We start from the raw sequence: 9096 nt of genomic DNA on the forward strand, positions 1-9096 counted from the left end.
GTTTTGAAACTGGTATGAGAGGAAGGTGGTTATCTGTGAAAGTGACTCACACACTCATGCACAGGCTATTCTGTGCTGGGCATCCTTGCTATGCAAAACTCATCTGTATCTGCTGCTCCCGAGTCCTGGTCAAAGCTGGCAGTCCTTGTTAGACGTTTGTAGGAGGTTTTTGGTGATTTGGGAGATAATTCACTCCATGTTATAGCAGGTGCCTTCTCCTTTCACCTTCCTTTCTGACAGAGGTCAGTTGACAAGCATTCTAATTCTATAGTCAAACTTCAGGGTTCAGATTCCAGCTCCTGGAAGAATAACTGGAATAAATAGAAGAATAACTGTGGGCTAGCCTCAGATTTTACATTCATCTCCATCCCCACTCCTGTAGAATGAGGCTGCTAACATACTTATAAGGCTGGTATGAGGGATTCTCACATGGGACAATGCTCTAAAGGACTTGGCACGGTGGCAAGCACATAGTAACTGGCTTGTGTTAGCCGTTATTATGATCCTTTTCTTTCCCCTAAGACATAAATTCATTACTTAGATGAATTGCAACATTGTTGCTTCTGGTTTCTGGCTGTTTTCAGGCTGAATGAATAGTGGTATTCTCTAAATATTTCTTGTGCTTCTCTCTTTTTTACTTTTCTTTGTATCTCTCTTTCTCATCTATATTATCTTTAGTTCTTTTTACCATTAGCATTTCATAGCATGGAAAGAAAAATAATAGACACTCAATATTTCTTTTGCCTCAACTCCATTCATTCCTCAGTGAACTAAATATACCTTCTGACTTTGTTATGCTACAAAAATTTCCTTTGGAAAAATCATCAGTGGCTTTGTAATTACTGAATCCAGAAGCTGTTCTTCAGTTCTCACCCCTTTGATCAGTTTTGACATTGTTGATCATGAGTCTTCCTTCAACTTGCTCTGTGATTGGCCTTTAGAATATACCTTCACTGGTATTTCTGTCTCTTATGCCATTATGTCTAACTAGCCTTTCCTGATGTTTCTTTTAGTGGCCTTTAGGTATTGCTATTTATAATAATTAAGTCCTCTAATACAAAAAGTTGTGCAGACACAGTCACTGCCATTAATGAATAAACAGTAAATTTGCGTAAATGAACATATATTTATATACTTGGATAAGATGACTGGAGTACTCACTTTTTTTTTAATTGGGAGAATTTGACAAACAATTGTGATGTGTATCAGAAATTTTAAACTTCTTAGAAATATAAATAAAAGTTTGAAAGAGAGAATAATTGGAGGACAATTGTCTTAGGTGAAATAGACTTATTTATCTATTTATTTGTTTGAAAGAGTTACAGGGAGAAAGAGAGAGACTGATAGATAAAGAGCTCTTAGATCTGCTGGTTTACTCCCCAGATGGCCGCAACAGCCAGTACTGGGCCAGGCTGAAGCCAGGAATCAGAAGCTTCTTCCAGATTTCCTACTTGGGTGGAAGAGGCCCAAGCACTTGGACCAACTTCTGGTGTTTTCCCATGCTGTTAGCAGGGAGCTGGACTGGAAGTGGAGCAGCTAAGACACAAACCATGCACATATGGGATTGCCAGCATTGCAGAAGGCAGCTTTACCCACTATGCCACAATACTGGTACTAAAACAATTTTTAAGTAGGAATACTACCATAAATAGTTTTAAAAGGGATAGACAAATTAGCACAAATGGGAGTCTTGAATATACATAAACTTAATGTGATAGGAAGACACCACAAATCAGTGAGAAGAATGATTATTAAATAAAAAAATATTGAGAGCAATGACCAACTAGTGGGTTGACAAAATGATTCTAAAGCCATGTATCATATTGTAACTCAAACTAAATTTCATTTAAAAAGGTAAATTTAAATAATGCAAGGTGATAGAAGAGAAATATTCAGACGCCTGTTCTGTGATATTTGAATAAGGAAGGAATCTTAAGCACCAGATTTGGTGTTTAAGGACATTTGGATTAGTAATCCTCTCTCCTTTAGCACATAGAATTGTAGAGTTTCAAGTATATTTGTCATGATCCCAAGCCAAAACTCACCAGAATCTTCTGTTCTTATAGATTGTGGTAGCTTTCCTTGTCTCCACAGGAAGGCAAGGAAGCACATGGTGTTCCTCTATCACCTCCTTTTTCTGGGCCCTCATCCTGGAGGTTTCTCTTTTCTGATTACTCCCAGCCTTAACAAACCTGTTAACCATCACTTTTTTTTAAAGATTTATTTATTTGAAAGGCAGAGTTCTGGAGAGAGAGAGCAAGAGCGAGAGAGAGAGAGATAGGGACACACACACACACACAGAGATTGTGCTTCCATCTGTGGTCCACTCCCCAAATGGCTACAATGGGTGGAGCTGGGCTGGGTTGAAGCTGGGAACAAGGAAATTCCTCCAGCTCTCCCACATGAGTGGAGGGGCCCTCTGCTGCTGCTTTCTCAGGGGCATTAGCAGGGAGCTGGATTGGAAGTACAGCAGCTGGGACTTGAACTGGTCCCTGTATTGGGTGCCAGTGTTGCAGGTGGCAGCTTTACTCATTATGCCACAGAACTGGCCCCATTGCCATCATTTTTTAAAGTTTTTTTTTGGTCTGTTTGTTTAAGAATATTTCAAATAATACAGGAAAGTATAAGCATACATAGATTAAATAATTTTTAACATTTTGCATTTTTACCTAATATGTAAACATTATACACACATATATGCATGAAATGAGGAATCTGAGTATGGACCTTAGTCACACTACAAAACACCTTCAGTGAAACACCTAAAGTAGTCATTAGTTGAATTTTGAGGAATGTAGCTTGGTGAATTTGACACATCCAGAAACCTTCACAATTGAATTTGTTTCTGCTTCTTTGCCTACTGAGATTTTTACATAACCTTCCCTATATGTATATTACTAGATTTTTTTGTCATCACTTGTTAAGTCTACTTTCTATTTGAAGTCTACTATGCTGTACATCATTTTACTGCTCAACAGAGTGCTTGGTGTATAATAGGTTATCTTTTTAAAAAATAAAGTTTTTTTTTAATATTTCTTTTTATTTGAGAGGCAGAGTTAGGAAGAGTGGGAGAGACAGAGAGAGAGGTCTTCCATCAGATGGTTCACTCCCAAGTGGTCATAATGGGCTGATCCAGAACCAAGAGCCAGGAACTCCTTCCAGGTCCCCAATGTGGGTGCAGGGGCCCAAGCACTTGGGCCATCTTCCACTGCCTTCCCAGGCCATCAACAGAGAGCTTGATTGGAAGAGGAGCAGCTGGAACACAAACTGGTCCCATGTGAAATGCTGGCTGCAGATGAGGCTTAGCTTACTATGCCACAGTGCCAGCCCCTATAATAGGATATCAATGACTATTTATTGAATGAAGATTTTCCAATTACACTTTTGAACCATTTTCTTTCAAAGTTACTCTTAAGTATTATTCTTTAGCTATTTTGTTCATTCTTTTATTCATGAAATGATGGAGAGCTACCTTTAACTAATGATAGGAGAAATCATGAAAAGGGTTAAGTATAATTTTTGCTATAGACAACTGGATAGAAGAAATACTAGAGTCAAGTTTTGGACATGTTAAACCTGGGGATGCTGTAAGCTATCCAGTATAGCTAGTCAGTAGCTGGAACTAGAGATAACACTTTTTGGGTCATTAGGGATTGGCATTTATGTGAATCTTATGGGCTGCCCTAAAGCTGCATTTGTACATCAGCATGCTTATCCCTAGGATATTCTTTTTATCCATCTCCTAGAGATTTATTTTTCTGTGAGATATTCAGGAATTTTCTTTTTAGACCTTGCTTGCTCTTAAATCTCTTTAATTTGTTACTCACCTAAGGCTGTTCACAACTTACAGAAAAGAAAATGTCCCTTTTATCTTTAATCCAGGTAGCCTTCTTTAACTGATCTTCATGAAGGAGGAAGATACCCTATTTTTTTCTTTTTTTGGTCTTGGAAGCTTTTCATCTTGTACAAAAAAAAAAAAAAAAAAAAAAAAAAAAGGACTTTGGCATTATGAAGAGCCTGCTCCTGTGGGCCTGCCTGTTCAGGCCCTGAGTTTAGAAGTTGTAATGACTACATATAGTACAATTTCTTGCTGAAGTCAAGGAAAATCACCTGCTATTGGTCATTCTTGTCTTCTGAAGAATTACTCAAAACTCCATTTCTCTTAAACTTCCTGAATATATTTGGTATACAATGAATATTAAAATGTTTGGGAAATAATGGTAGAGACTTTTTCCATAGTGGGAAAATGATGTTGAACATGTACCATGTGCTTTATAAACATTATATTGATCATCACCATTAAACAAGTTTGGGAGATAGACATTAATATACCCATTTTGCAGACAGGGATCACTAAACTAGACCTGACCTGGGAATACTCAGTGAAGTGGGATAGGTGTGGGTGGACCAATCACAGAATGTCTTGAAATGTGTCTATGATTACTATTACTATTACTACTATTGATATTATTAGCTTGTGTAAAAATTTATAATTTTCAAAGCACTCTTACTGTCTCCACAAAATTCAGCAATTTCAAATCATTTAAAAAAGAAATGGGGTTTACAAAATCACACATTAGATGATGACAGCACCATAACTTTGCTTATTTACCTATTTATTTTAATCTTTATTGAGGTACATACAATTTATGTAACTTAAAATTGATCTATTGTGAGCATGCAATTTAATGATTTTAGTTTCTGGAGTTGTTCAATCATTTCCACAATGTGGTTGAAGAACGTCTCCACTACCCTACAAAGTCCCCTCATGACTGCATCCCATTTGTGCTTACACTTCCAGTCCTGGGCTGGAGTCTGCTTTCTTTATAGATTTACATTTTTGAAAGACATTTCATGTATACTCTTTTCATAGGGCTTCTTTGACTTAGCCATATGTCATTGGATTGATCCCTGTGTTCTGTGTACTCTCTTTTAATTACTGAATCATGTCCCACTATATACATCCACTACATTATTTTAAATCCATTCACCAATTTATAAATAATTGTATGATTCCTTAATTTTGACATACATTATCTCAATTGATTATCAAATGGAGTCAAAGTGGGTATCTCCTAATTACAGTAAAGATAGCACAATCTTGTATTTATTGGCTTTTTATGATTTGCATCACATGATTTGTTATATGCATTAACTCATTTAAACTTTGCAACAGCCTTATGGGGACAGAGCTACAATTATAATCAACATGTTTTAGATTGGTAGACTTTTTCAAAAAAATCAGGCAACTTTTCCCAATTGTGGGAGCCAATAAGTGTGGCAAAACTGAGGTTTGAAATTAGACATTCTGACATTAGGACTAATCAGATCTCGGAGACTTTTAGAGAAATTAGACACCTTAGATGTTAATAAATAATGTACTTCTTTATGTATACATAGTATATGGGTTGAGAAAAGAAAGTTGTGCATAGCTTTTACCAAGTCACACAGGTAGTCAGTAATAGAGCTTGGATTAGATCCCAGTTCTCCTGAGTCCAAAGTTGGTAATTCCTTCATTAACTTCCCCTCTAAATATTTATACAAAACTTGATGTGATGGCAACATTTAGGATCCTGGGAAACAGAACAAGGGTGACCTTGTATTGAAAGGAAGGCTATTGAAAAGGAAAGCAAAAGTTGAAGGAAATGATTGTTTTCTCTGAGTTTGGGGTGTAAAGGATGCATTTCTGACAAGGCCCCAAAACTTTTTCAGTTTCAGCAAATTCTTGGATTCACAGATGACTGGGGCAGCATGGGAACTCCGTGTATATTATGTGTCTATACAGAGGGAAATGGCCAAAATTACTCTGGCAAGACTTCGTGCTGAAAAGAAAAAAAGGTTTTAAATTTAGTTACACCATGTTCTGGCAACTATTATTAACAAGTACATTCCAAAGTGAGTCCTGGAAGGAAAATAGATCAAGTAAGTTTCTTATAAGGGTCTCTCAAAATTTCAATTCTAGGAACTTCAATTATAATTGTGGTACTTATTATACAATACTGCAATCTTTTAGCTTTCAGAGGATGTACAACTCCTTTCGTCCCACACCTTGTGAAGATGGATTCCTGTTGTGATAGATTAGACGGTCCTGCCCTTGGGATGTGGTTCAAGTCTTCCCTTCAGGGCATGTTTCAGGGTGTAGGCAAGTCTCTGGGTCCTCCAGCACTGCTAGAAAGTGTTGAGGAGACATAAGCTGCAAACCTGCTCTCTCTAAGCACCAGCTTCCACTTCACCGCAGCTTCATTAGACTGTTGACTGTAAATTCCAGGCTCCAAAGGCAAACATTCAAGGCTGGGTTTTGACCTCTCCACTCTCTTTTCTTACAAAGACAAGCATATTCAGAGATTTGAGTGATTCACAGAAACTACATTTTCAAATACAAAGGTAAAAAAGAAGTAAATAGGCCAATTCAGAAGGACATCGCTAATACAAGTCCCTAGAGATCTGTTACAGAGCTGCTGAGCAGATAGAATTGATGCAGTGGTTCCCTCAGGTCCTGTTCTTGTGCATGCATCTCATTGTTGGTCTGGAGTGTAGAAGTTTCTTGTTATACATCAGAAAATTGCCACACACGAACCCCATTAAATAGCCTGATAATTTACACTCCTTTTGTTGGCAAGAAAATGGACAGCGGGAGGTAGGCAGATGTGGGAGGAATCAAAGAAAATATGAATGGAGAGATTTTATTCATTCCCTCCTATTATTTCTGGATATTCTGGAGTGGTGATTTCTAAGCATTCCGAGGATCAGAATCACTGGGAACATAAAAATCAAAACAAAACAAAATCACATGCCCTAAACTTACTGAGTTAAAATATCTGATGCCATGGATAAGGAAGTTGTAGTTCCTTTTTTTTCTCCCAAAGATTTTATTTATCTATTTTATTTATCTACACAGAAGATTTTATTTATCTACACAGAGAGAGGGTGAGACAGAGAGAAATGTCTTCCATCTGATGGTTCATTCCCCAAATGGCCACAATGGCCAGAGCTGGGCTGATCTGAAGCCAAGAGCCAGGAGCCAGGAGCCAGAAGCCAGGAGTCAAGAGCTAGAGTCTTCCATGTGAGTTCAGGGACCCAAGCACTTGGGCCATTTTCCATTGCTTTCCCAGGCCATAGAAGAAAGCTGGGTCAGAAGAGGAGCAGCTGGGACACAAACTAGCACCGATATGAGATGCCAGTACTGCAGGTAGAGGCTTAGCCCACTATGCTAACACAGTGCCAGCCCCAGTGGTAATTCTTAAAGCTAACTCAAATGTATTAAAGAAATCAAAATATTGCTCGAGACTCAGACACATGTATTTTTAAGATGATGATTTTGTTTTCTCAAACCATTCATATGATGAAGCTCTGCTTGTACCCTCATAGACATTAGTTGATTATCTTAGTCTCAAATTGCCATAACAAAATGCCTTAGATTGGGTGGCTCAAACAAAACAAGTCCTTTTCTCTTGGTACTGAAGGCTGGAAGTTCAAGATAAACCAAAGCAGGGTTTGGTTTTTGGCGAAGGTACTGGCTTTTGGATTGCCACTTTCTTGTTGTCTTCTCATGTGGGGTAGTGGGGTGGAAAAAGTGAGAGAGGTAATTATTTTGGTGTTTTCTCCTCTTTTATATGTGTATCATTTTTAGATGTATACTCTTTCATATGTATACAGAGCTTAATTACTTCCTTAAAGGCACTTAATTACTTCCAATACTGTCACATGGAAGTTAGGGCACAGAGTCACCACATAGACACCTTGAGTCCGGTGAAAGTAGGCCAGAGGTGAGCAGCCCGCAGCCTCGTTTATTTCAGTTGGTGCAGCAGCTTATATAGCCAAGGCAGCCAATATGGTTAAGGGGTGGTTTATGCCCTAACCAATCACTGCCCCTTGCCAGGCAGGCTCCTTTGCCAGGTGGGTTCTGAAGCCATTCCTGAGTAACTGACGCTTGCTTGCCAGTGGCCATCTTGGCATGGCCTTCTCATTCCACCACACTCTTTATCTGTCTTTTTGGAATCATCATGAACATTAGAGACTCTACTGTTGATACTTTTCATCTCAGCTGTGAGGGTGCAGGGCTGGCTGTGGCTATGCTGCATGAATAGATCACCTTCTGGGACCCTGAGAATGCCATGCAGACAGGCTCCTTTGAGGGCAGGCACAACCTCAAGATGGGAAGGAAGAAACTGAACAAGGTCACAGCCAAGGACTTGGCCAAGAGTAAAGCCTGCACCATGTGGTGCTACTCAGTGGACTGCCAGAGCATCCTTGCAGGAGGCATGTCCTAGTTTGTGTGCATCAGGGAGCAGATTCTCAGGAAGAAGATTGAGATTTCCAGCAACCTTGCCCTGGATGGCATGAAAGAATTTTTAAACTGTAGAAAGATGACAGAATTTGACACTCTGGCACTAATTGATCAGGAATCTGGGGAGGAGGATGAGTGGCAATTTTTCTGCCATGCATGAAGAAACAGTACTTGTATCATTGGCATTTCAGACCTGAGATCAGGGTGACTGCACTCTGCTTTTCTCCTACTGTACACTGCTAGGTGGTTGCCACTACAGAAAGGTTCCTTATCTGCTCCTTGGACTCACAGATACTCTTTGACCCCTTTGAGCTGGACACCAGCAGCACTCCGTGCTGGGTTATCCAGGCCCTGTGACAGCAGGAGATCATCCACATCATCCTTATGGCCTTCTGGCTCTGGAGTCAGTGCCCTGGGATGAATTGAAGTCAACAGCCTTTCCCTTCCTAAGCTGTATGTTGAGAAAGTGCTACAGTTCTTGGTGTCTTCCTCCAAAGTATCCCACCAGTTCCACTTCACTGTACTCAGAGACTGCTCTTGCTGCATGGGCACAAGCTGAAATCCAGGGCTGGGATGCTGCTGCCTGATGTGCAGCTCATTCAAAAGAGCATCCAGCCTCATTTGGACGACCTCTCTGAGCTATGCCACTGGAACCACTACAATGTTCAGTATACGCTAGCAATTTTCAAGCAGGGGTACCTGAAATGCACCTCAAAACACTAAGGAATGAGGAAGATATAGGAGCTTCTGATGGTGATGACCTGCACCTGCTTGGAGGAGCTGGTTTTGAAGGAGGTGTTAGGGGGTAG

The 9096-nt window shown here is 39.6% G+C and overlaps 1 pseudogene; it reads left to right on the forward strand.

Annotated features, from left to right (window-relative positions):
- The first annotated feature begins 8003 nt into the window (after positions 1-8003).
- Positions 8004-9096, forward strand: LOC138849865 (periodic tryptophan protein 2 homolog pseudogene; annotated as a pseudogene).

Source organism: Oryctolagus cuniculus, chromosome 5, assembly GCF_964237555.1.
Source record: "Oryctolagus cuniculus chromosome 5, mOryCun1.1, whole genome shotgun sequence".
NCBI lineage: Eukaryota > Metazoa > Chordata > Mammalia > Lagomorpha > Leporidae > Oryctolagus > Oryctolagus cuniculus.